The sequence below is a fragment of the Lepisosteus platostomus genome, chromosome 6 (assembly GCF_059453375.1).
Source record: "Lepisosteus platostomus isolate fLepPlt1 chromosome 6, fLepPlt1.hap1, whole genome shotgun sequence".
NCBI lineage: Eukaryota > Metazoa > Chordata > Actinopteri > Semionotiformes > Lepisosteidae > Lepisosteus > Lepisosteus platostomus.
This window is the reverse complement of record NC_142616.1, coordinates 2288695-2300837: the sequence shown is the minus strand read 5'-3', so window position 1 is coordinate 2300837 and position 12143 is coordinate 2288695. Positions and strand designations below refer to the sequence as shown.

Sequence of the window (12143 nt, the reverse complement as noted above, 5' to 3'; positions counted from 1 at the left end):
ACCCGATGGAAACGCGAATTTACAGACCATCCAAGAGCAAAAACGTGACTGTGTGTGTGTGTGTGTCAGTACTGATGAAGGTCTTGAAGGCGGTACTGTGGGGGTTGATACACAGGGGAGAGAGAGAGACAGTGTGTGTGTGTGTGTCAGTACCTGATGAAGGTCTTGAAGGCGGTACTGTGGGGGTTGATACACAGGGGAGAGAGAGAGACAGTGTGTGTGTGTGTGTGTCAGTACCTGATGAAGGTCTTGAAGGCGGTACTGTGGGGGTTGATACACAGGGGAGAGAGAGAGACAGTGTGTGTGTGTGTGTGTGTCAGTACCTGATGAAGGTCTTGAAGGCGGTACTGTGGGGGTTGATACACAGGGGAGAGAGAGAGACAGTGTGTGTGTGTGTGTGTGTGTGTCAGTACCTGATGAAGGTCTTGAAGGCGGTACTGTGGGGGTTGATACACAGGGGAGAGAGAGAGACAGTGTGTGTGTGTGTGTGTGTGTGTGTGTGTCAGTACTGATGAAGGTCTTGAAGGCGGTACTGTGGGGGTTGATAGACAGGGGAGAGAGAGAGACAGTGTGTGTTACCCCAGTGTCCCCCTGGTCTTGACCAGTCCTGGCCTCCTAGTAACCCCTAATGACCTTTGACCTGTCCTCATCGCCCCGAGAGCTGCTGTGTGCGAGCGCACTGGTGGGGCTCCACACTGCTGCTGCTGGAGGGGATCCCCACCACCAGCGGGGCGTCCAGAAAGGCGCTATATAAGTATAAGGCTATTATTAATGACCTCTGACCTGTCCTCCTCGCTCTGAGAGCTGCTGTGTGGGGAGAATACTGGAACATCACCCAGGTGGGGGTACACACTGGTGGGGGGTGGGGGAGATCCCCATGACCTGTAAAGCGCTCTGCGTGTGTGTGTCCAGAAACGCGCTGTATAAGCGTAGGAATTGTTTTAAAGAGGAAAGTTACTTATTAGTTCTTATGATCTGTATTTTTGTGGATCCTTTGTGTATATTTGTTCAAATAAAGAATTAAAAAAATATGGAGATAAAAAGGTTTTTATTTCCCATGAACCTTTGCACTTTTGTTGGTCTCAGTGTTTTAAAAGAGAGAAGAAAAGAGCTTTTAAGAGGACATTCGTTTTATAATGTTAAATAGCGTTGTCATGCTGGCAAAATTATACACACTTCACCGGGGAGTGCTTGAAACGTCCGTGTACTTCAAAAACAAGTCTCGCCCTCTTTAAAAAGGATCGGAGAATCCCCTTGGAAACGGGTCCGGCGTGTCAGCTTATGGTTGTGTCTGACCTCAAACGCAACGTTAATAACGTTCGAGCTGCGGATTCACTGTCGTAGTTTTATCGGACAGTGCCTATAGGAATATACGCGGAACTCCTACATTTTCTTCGCCGTGTAATCGAGAAAATGTAAGAAAACAAACAAACAATCTGACGTCTTCCACCCGGGAGTCCAGGAGAGAGAGATCCCAGGCGCCGAGAAGTCCGCCTGTTTCCTGCAAGAGGGCGGCGCGCCGCTGCTGCGTCATCTGAAAGCGCCTCGTGGGAAAAAAGAAAACAACCACCACGCGTTACACGCGACACGACACGACACGGCAGCGCCAGACGCGTGAGACACAAGAACACCTTTTTTTTTAAAGATTTTTGTATTAAATGTGTAAAGAATTTACAAATACAAATACAATCAGAGGGCCAAATTAGGTACAAGAGAACAAACACAAACAGAAAAATAAACAGTTAACCGCCAGAGGTAATAAGTAAGTTATATGATTCAATTATATTTTTTACATATATCATATGTTTTCCGTGCTTTATTATTTCTCACATTTTTAATAGAATTTAAATAGTGTTTCAGCTCCACCTCAAAAGAACTAAACAGGGGAGGAGTATTAGACCATTTGGATTTATGGATGTGAAATTTACCAAGAATGATTAATAAATTGACTATAAATAAATGCTCTTTTTCCAAATTTTCTACTAAACAGTACAATAAAATGTCAAAATCCTTCAATCTAAAAAACACCTTTAACTGCCTGCAAACAAAACTCTGTAAATCCGTCCAAAACAACTTCACAAACCTACACCTAACAAATAAATGCACCAAAGATTCCTTTTCCGCCCGACAAAAACACACAGATCATCCTGCTCGTGCTTAAATTTAAAGAGTACTAATTTCACTGGATAAAACTTATGAATGATTTTAAACGATATCTCTTTAACTTTATTTGTAATACAAAATCTATCAGGAATTGTCCAAACTAACGTCCAGTGACACAAGAACACCTGTTGTCCACAGAGCTGGGGACGTGTGGGGTGAGGGGTCACACTAATCAAGTCTACTATTGTAACGTTATTATAACCCGTGACCTGTTGTTGTTTTGCACACTGCCTGTTGTCTCTGTCTTTCTTTTGTTATACAATTGTATTGTTGTTGTTGTTGTTTTTCTTGTACTGCTTATGTCCGAGAGCCAGCTGAATAGCATTTCGTTATACCATATACCTGTGTGAGTATATGAGTATAAAGACAATAAACTTGAACTTCAACTATCTGCTGAAAGAGGTTTATAAACCTACTCACCAAGCTTATTTTAAAATATTTGGGGGGAATTTGAGTATTTAAAATTCTTAAAAGCAGTTTGTTTTTCACTCTACACGCATGTAAGACTTGGCCAACACGAGAATGACAGTTGACATCAGAGGGTTGAGCTCAGAGCCCCACGAACAACGTCCTTCACGTGAGACGTGCAGGAACACGACGCGCACTGGGCCAGGAACGCAGAGTGCCAGGAAGCTGTCGAACGATGACAGGAGAAAACTGCTCGTTTCACTGTCCGGTTCCCAGAGGGTGTTCAGTCAGGTGAACCTCGAGTTCCTCAGCGGGACCCGTGGTGTTCAGGATCTGGAAAGGAATGTCTTTGGTTTTCAGTTGCCTGGGGAGAGTGATGCACTCAGTTCTAGCAGAATTAAGAGAATGACTGTCTCAGTGTTGAATGATATTTCTCTCCTTGATGACTGGGAAGAATCTCTCATCCGTAGTTGTTCGGATGTATTTCTTATCATACTTTCCTCCTAAGACGCTGGGGCTTGCATAGCATAAAACTGGAAAGGTTCGTTTCAAATGGATAATTCTCTGTTGAAATTCAGAGGTGGGCTCAGAATGACTTGAGAGTGCAGTTAACACTTGAAGCTCCTATTCCACCAGCACCTTAATGTCATTATAACTCACCTTTATAGGGAAAAGAGCAGATCATGTATTAACGACAGCGATCGAGAAACACAGGCAGCAACAGTTTAACACACACACTGATCCCAGCAGACACTGTCTCACACTCAGTTTAACACACACACTGATCCCAGCAGAGACACTGTCTGACACTCAGTTTAACACACACAGTGATCCCAGCAGAGACACTGTCTCACACTCAGTTAAACACACACACTGATCCCAGCAGAGACACGCTGTCTCACACTCAGTTTAACACACACACTGATCCCAGCAGAGACACGCTGTCTCACACTCAGTTTAACACACACACTGATCCCAGCAGAGACACGCTGTCTCACAATCAGTTTAACACACACACTGATCCCAGCAGAGACACTGTCTCACACTCAGTTAAACACACACACTGATCCCAGCAGAGACACGCTGTCTCACACTCAGTTTAACACACACACTGATCCCAGCAGAGACACGCTGTCTCACACTCAGTTTAACACACACACTGATCCCAGCAGAGACACGCTGTCTCACACTCAGTTTAACACACACACTGATCCCAGCAGAGACACGCTGTCTCACACTCAGTTTAACACACACACTGATCCCAGCAGAGACACACCGTCTCACACTCAGTTTAACACACACACTGATCCCAGCAGAGACACGCTGTCTCACACTCAGTTTAACACACACACTGATCCCAGCAGAGACACGCTGTCTCACACTCAGTTTAACACACACACTGATCCCAGCAGAGACACGCTGTCTCACACTCAGTTTAACACACACACTGATCCCAGCAGAGACACGCTGTCTCACACTCAGTTTAACACACACACTGATCCCAGCAGAGACACGCTGTCTCACACTCAGTTTAACACACACACTGATCCCAGCAGAGACACGCTGTCTCACACTCAGTTTAACACACACACTGATCCCAGCAGAGACACTGTCTCACACTCAGTTTAACACACACACTGATCCCAGCAGAGACACGCTGTCTCACACTCAGTTTAACACACACACTGATCCCAGCAGAGACACGCTGTCTCACACTCAGTTTAACACACACACTGATCCCAGCAGAGACACGCTGTCTCACACTCAGTTTAACACACACACTGATCCCAGCAGAGACACGCTGTCTCACACTCAGTTTAACACACACACTGATCCCAGCAGAGACACGCTGTCTCACACTCAGTTTAACACACACACTGATCCCAGCAGAGACACGCTGTCTCACACTCAGTTTAACACACACACTGATCCCAGCAGAGACACTGTCTCACACTCAGTTTAACACACACACTGATCCCAGCAGAGACACTGTCTCACACTCAGTTTAACACACACACTGATCCCAGCAGAGACACGCTGTCTCACACTCAGTTTAACACACACACTGATCCCAGCAGAGACACGCTGTCTCACAATCAGTTTAACACACACACTGATCCCAGCAGAGACACTGTCTCACACTCAGTTAAACACACACACTGATCCCAGCAGAGACACGCTGTCTCACACTCAGTTTAACACACACACTGATCCCAGCAGAGACACGCTGTCTCACACTCAGTTTAACACACACACTGATCCCAGCAGAGACACGCTGTCTCACACTCAGTTTAACACACACACTGATCCCAGCAGAGACACGCTGTCTCACACTCAGTTTAACACACACACTGATCCCAGCAGAGACACGCTGTCTCACACTCAGTTTAACACACACACTGATCCCAGCAGAGACACTGTCTCACACTCAGTTTAACACACACACTGATCCCAGCAGAGACACTGTCTCACACTCAGTTTAACACACACACTGATCCCAGCAGAGACACGCTGTCTCACACTCAGTTTAACACACACACTGATCCCAGCAGAGACACGCTGTCTCACACTCAGTTTAACACACACACTGATCCCAGCAGAGACACGCTGTCTCACACTCAGTTTAACACACACACTGATCCCAGCAGAGACACGCTGTCTCACACTCAGTTTAACACACACACTGATCCCAGCAGAGACACTGTCTCACACTCAGTTTAACACACACACTGATCCCAGCAGAGACACTGTCTCACACTCAGTTTAACACACACACTGATCCCAGCAGAGACACGCTGTCTCACACTCAGTTTAACACACACACTGATCCCAGCAGAGACACGCTGTCTCACACTCAGTTTAACACACACACTGATCCCAGCAGAGACACGCTGTCTCACAATCAGTTTAACACACACACTGATCCCAGCAGAGACACTGTCTCACACTCAGTTTAACACACACACTGATCCCAGCAGAGACACGCTGTCTCACATTCAGTTTAACACACACACTGATCCCAGCAGAGACACGCTGTCTCACACTCAGTTTAACACACACACTGATCCCAGCAGAGACACTGTCTCACACTCAGTTTAACACACACACTGATCCCAGCAGAGACACTGTCTCACACTCAGTTTAACACACACACTGATCCCAGCAGAGACACGCTGTCTCACACTCAGTTTAACACACACACTGATCCCAGCAGAGACACGCTGTCTCACACTCAGTTTAACACACACACTGATCCCAGCAGAGACACGCTGTCTCACACTCAGTTTAACACACACACTGATCCCAGCAGACACTGTCTCACACTCAGTTTAACACACACACTGATCCCAGCAGAGACACGCTGTCTCACACTCAGTTTAACACACACACTGATCCCAGCAGAGACACTGTCTGACACTCAGTTTAACACACACACTGATCCCAGCAGAGACACTGTCTGACACTCAGTTTAACACACACACTGATCCCAGCAGAGACACTGTCTCACACTCAGTTAAACACACACACTGATCCCAGCAGAGACACGCTGTCTCACACTCAGTTAAACACACACACTGATCCCAGCAGAGACACGCTGTCTCACACTCAGTTTAACACACACTGATCCCAGCAGAGACACGCTGTCTCACACTCAGTTTAACACACACACTGATCCCAGCAGAGACACGCTGTCTCACACTCAGTTTAACACACACACTGATCCCAGCAGAGACACGCTGTCTCACACTCAGTTTAACACACACACTGATCCCAGCAGAGACACGCTGTCTCACACTCAGTTTAACACACACAGATCCCAGCAGAGACACTGTCTCACACTCAGTTTAACACACACACTGATCCCAGCAGAGACACTGTCTCACACTCAGTTTAACACACACACTGATCCCAGCAGAGACCCTGTCTCACACTCAGTTTAACACACACACTGATCCCAGCAGAGACACTGTCTCACACTCAGTTTAACACACACACTGATCCCAGCAGAGAGACACCGTCTCACACTCAGTTTAACACACACACTGATCCCAGCAGAGACACCGTCTCACACTCAGTTTAACACACACACTGATCCCAGCAGAGACACACTGTCTCACACTCAGTTTAACACACACACTGATCCCAGCAGAGACACGCTGTCTCACACTCAGTTTAACACACACACTGATCCCAGCAGAGACACTCTCACACTCAGTTTAACACACACACTGATCCCAGCAGAGACACTCTCACACTCAGTTTAACACACACACTGATCCCAGCAGAGACACTCTCACACTCAGTTTAACACACACACTGATCCCAGCAGAGACACTGTCTCACACTCAGTTTAACACACACACTGATCCCAGCAGAGACACTGTCTCACACTCAGTTTAACACACACACTGATCCCAGCAGAGACACGCTGTCTCACAATCAGTTTAACACACACACTGATCCCAGCAGAGACAGTGTCTCACACTCAGTTTAACACACACACTGATCCCAGCAGAGACACTGTCTCACTCAGTTTAACACACACACTGATCCCAGCAGAGACACTGTCTCACACTCAGTTTAACACACACACTGATCCCAGCAGAGACTGTCTCACACTCAGTTTAACACACACACTGATCCCAGCAGAGACACTGTCTCACACTCAGTTTAACACACACACTGATCCCAGCAGAGACACACCGTCTCACACTCAGTTTAACACACACACTGATCCCAGCAGAGACACACCGTCTCACACTCAGTTTAACACACACACTGATCCCAGCAGAGACACACTGTCTCGCACTCAGTTTAACACACACACTGATCCCAGCAGAGACACTGTCTCACACTCAGTTTAACACACACACTGATCCCAGCAGAGACACTGTCTCACTCAGTTTAACACACACACTGATCCCAGCAGAGACACTGTCTCACACTCAGTTTAACACACACACTGATCCCAGCAGAGACACTGTCTCACACTCAGTTTAACACACACACTGATCCCAGCAGAGACACTGTCTCACTCAGTTTAACACACACACTGATCCCAGCAGAGACACGCTGTCTCACACTCAGTTTAACACACACACTGATCCCAGCAGAGACACACTGTCTCGCACTCAGTTTAACACACACACTGATCCCAGCAGAGACACTGTCTCACACTCAGTTTAACACACACACTGATCCCAGCAGAGACACTGTCTCACTCAGTTTAACACACACACTGATCCCAGCAGAGACACTGTCTCACACTCAGTTTAACACACACACTGATCCCAGCAGAGACACTGTCTCACACTCAGTTTAACACACACACTGATCCCAGCAGAGACACTGTCTCACTCAGTTTAACACACACACTGATCCCAGCAGAGACACTGTCTCACTCAGTTTAACACACACACTGATCCCAGCAGAGACACTGTCTCACACTCAGTTTAACACACACACTGATCCCAGCAGAGACACTGTCTCACACTCAGTTTAACACACACACTGATCCCAGCAGAGACACTGTCTCACACTCAGTTTAACACACACACTGATCCCAGCAGAGACACTGTCTCACACTCAGTTTAACACACACACTGATCCCAGCAGAGACACTGTCTCACTCAGTTTAACACACACACTGATCCCAGCAGAGACACTGTCTCACACTCAGTTTAACACACACACTGATCCCAGCAGAGACACTGTCTCACACTCAGTTTAACACACACACTGATCCCAGCAGAGACACTGTCTCACACTCAGTTTAACACACACACTGATCCCAGCAGAGACACTGTCTCACTCAGTTTAACACACACACTGATCCCAGCAGAGACACTGTCTCACTCAGTTTAACACACACACTGATCCCAGCAGAGACACTGTCTCACACTCAGTTTAACACACACACTGATCCCAGCAGAGACACTGTCTCACACTCAGTTTAACACACACACTGATCCCAGCAGAGACACTGTCTCACACTCAGTTTAACACACACACTGATCCCAGCAGAGACACTGTCTCACACTCAGTTTAACACACACACTGATCCCAGCAGAGACACTGTCTCACACTCAGTTTAACACACACACTGATCCCAGCAGAGACACTGTCTCACACTCAGTTTAACACACACACTGATCCCAGCAGAGACAGTGTCTCACACTCAGTTTAACACACACACTGATCCCAGCAGAGACACTGTCTCACTCAGTTTAACACACACACTGATCCCAGCAGAGACACTGTCTCACACTCAGTTTAACACACACACTGATCCCAGCAGAGACTGTCTCACACTCAGTTTAACACACACACTGATCCCAGCAGAGACACTGTCTCACACTCAGTTTAACACACACACTGATCCCAGCAGAGACACACCGTCTCACACTCAGTTTAACACACACACTGATCCCAGCAGAGACACACCGTCTCACACTCAGTTTAACACACACACTGATCCCAGCAGAGACACACTGTCTCGCACTCAGTTTAACACACACACTGATCCCAGCAGAGACACTGTCTCACACTCAGTTTAACACACACACTGATCCCAGCAGAGACACTGTCTCACTCAGTTTAACACACACACTGATCCCAGCAGAGACACTGTCTCACACTCAGTTTAACACACACACTGATCCCAGCAGAGACACTGTCTCACACTCAGTTTAACACACACACTGATCCCAGCAGAGACACTGTCTCACACTCAGTTTAACACACACACTGATCCCAGCAGAGACACTGTCTCACTCAGTTTAACACACACACTGATCCCAGCAGAGACACTGTCTCACTCAGTTTAACACACACACTGATCCCAGCAGAGACACTGTCTCACACTCAGTTTAACACACACACTGATCCCAGCAGAGACACTGTCTCACACTCAGTTTAACACACACACTGATCCCAGCAGAGACACTGTCTCACACTCAGTTTAACACACACACTGATCCCAGCAGAGACACTGTCTCACACTCAGTTTAACACACACACTGATCCCAGCAGAGACACTGTCTCACACTCAGTTTAACACACACACTGATCCCAGCAGAGACACTGTCTCACACTCAGTTTAACACACACACTGATCCCAGCAGAGACAGTGTCTCACACTCAGTTTAACACACACACTGATCCCAGCAGAGACACTGTCTCACTCAGTTTAACACACACACTGATCCCAGCAGAGACACTGTCTCACACTCAGTTTAACACACACACTGATCCCAGCAGAGACTGTCTCACACTCAGTTTAACACACACACTGATCCCAGCAGAGACACTGTCTCACACTCAGTTTAACACACACACTGATCCCAGCAGAGACACACCGTCTCACACTCAGTTTAACACACACACTGATCCCAGCAGAGACACTGTCTCACACTCAGTTTAACACACACACTGATCCCAGCAGAGACACTGTCTCACTCAGTTTAACACACACACTGATCCCAGCAGAGACACTGTCTCACTCAGTTTAACACACACACTGATCCCAGCAGAGACACTGTCTCACACTCAGTTTAACACACACACTGATCCCAGCAGAGACACTGTCTCACACTCAGTTTAACACACACACTGATCCCAGCAGAGACACTGTCTCACACTCAGTTTAACACACACACTGATCCCAGCAGAGACACTGTCTCACACTCAGTTTAACACACACACTGATCCCAGCAGAGACACTGTCTCACACTCAGTTTAACACACACACTGATCCCAGCAGAGACACTGTCTCACACTCAGTTCATCACTCAGGCCATCAGGGTGACAAGCTCTTACAGTGCTCTCTAGCTTGATGGGAACAGTACAGTCATGACACAGCGACAGTGGAGAAGTGAAAGGCTGTGGCCACTTTATTAGGAACCCTGGGGTTGTGCAGTTACATTCCCAGTCTGCTGGACATGCAAGCAGGTGGCTGTACAGCCCGAACACCTGGTCCCTGCTACCCATCTCCCGGTCCAGTCCGAACGGACTTCTGGTCCCTCAGTCCCAACTGGGCTTGGTCAGCCATCGCCCCAGGGAGTGACACTACCCACACGTGATGGTTTAACTCTACAACACTCATCAGGACAACTAACGGTTTCACTGGACCCTCTGTCTCTTTACAAATTGCCGATTGGAGGAGAGTTGTGCCCCTCCCCACGACCCCGTGCTGATTGGAGGAGTTGTACGGTCCCTCCCCACAGCTACATGCTGATTGGAGGAGAGGTCTGGTCCCTCCCCACAGCTACATGCTGATTGGAGGAGAGGTCTGGTCCCTCCCCAACAGCACAGCCCCCTCAAACCCAGTGCTGACATCTAGACGATAATAATAATAATAATAATTATAATAATAATAATAATAATAATAACAATAATAATACTTTCTCTCTTCACGTCTACATGATCTCAGGGGGTACAGAGGAGAAGCAGCTGTGTTCTGGCCTCAGGGCTTCAAAGTGCTTCACAGTCCCAGGAAGGGTGCTCTCCCCTCCGGACCGGGTCAGAACCAGGCTGGAGGACCAGCAGGGGGTGCTCCCCTCCGGACCGGGTCAGAACCAGGCTGGGGGGCGCTCTCCCCTCCGGACCGGGTCAGAACCAGGCTGGAGGACCAGCAGGGGGTGCTCCCCTCCGGACCGGGTCAGAACCAGGCTGGGAGGTGCTCCCCTCCGGACCGGGTCAGAACCAGGCTGGGGGGCGCTCTCCCCTCCGGACCGGGTCAGAACCAGGCTGGAGGACCAGCAGGGGGTGCTCCCCTCCGGACCGGGTCAGAACCAGGCTGGGGGGTGCTCCCCTCCGGACCGGGTCAGAACCAGGCTGGGGGGCGCTCTCCCCTCCGGACCGGGTCAGAACCAGGCTGGAGGACCAGCAGGGGGCGCTCTCCCCTCCGGACCGGGTCAGAACCAGGCTGGAGGACCAGCAGGGGGTGCTCTCCCCTCCGGACCGGGTCAGAACCAGGCTGGGGGGCGCTCTCCCCTCTGGACCGGGTCAGAACCAGGCTGGGGGGCGCTCTCCCCTCTGGACCGGGTCAGAACCAGGCTGGAGGGCGCTCTCCCCTCTGGACCGGGTCAGAACCAGGCTGGAGGACCAGCAGGGGGCCCTCTCCCCTCTGGACTGGGTCAGAACCAGGCTGGGGGGCGCTCTCCCCTCTGGACCGGGTCAGAACCAGGCTGGAGGACCAGCAGGGGGTGCTCCCCTCCGGACCGGGTCAGAACCAGGCTGGGGGGCGCTCTCCCCTCCGGACCGGGTCAGAACCAGGCTGGAGGACCAGCAGGGGGCCCTCTCCCCTCTGGACTGGGTCAGAACCAGGCTGGGGGACGCTCTCCCCTCCGGACCGGGTCAGAACCAGGCTGGGGGGCGCTCTCCCCTCCGGACCGGGTCAGAACCAGGCTGGGGGGCGCTCTCCCCTCCGGACTGGGTCAGAACCAGGCTGGAGGACCAGCAGGGGGTGCTCCCCTCCGGACTGGGTCAGAACCAGGCTGGAGGACCAGCAGGGGGCCCTCTCCCCTCCGGACCGGGTCAGAACCAGGGTGGGGGGTGCTCTCCCCTCTGGA

General features: G+C 49.5%; 2 long non-coding RNA genes across 2 annotated transcripts in view; both read left to right on the top strand.

Annotated features, from left to right (window-relative positions):
• Positions 1-12143, top strand: part of LOC148659584 (uncharacterized) — a 117978-nt gene that overhangs the window by 98847 nt on the left and 6988 nt on the right. The gene's annotated exons all lie outside the window — the stretch shown is intronic.
• On the top strand, positions 1594-3124 carry LOC148659585 (uncharacterized). Its single transcript, XR_015939295.1, has 2 exons — positions 1594-1762; positions 2669-3124. It is a non-coding gene; the product is annotated as an uncharacterized LOC148659585 (long non-coding RNA).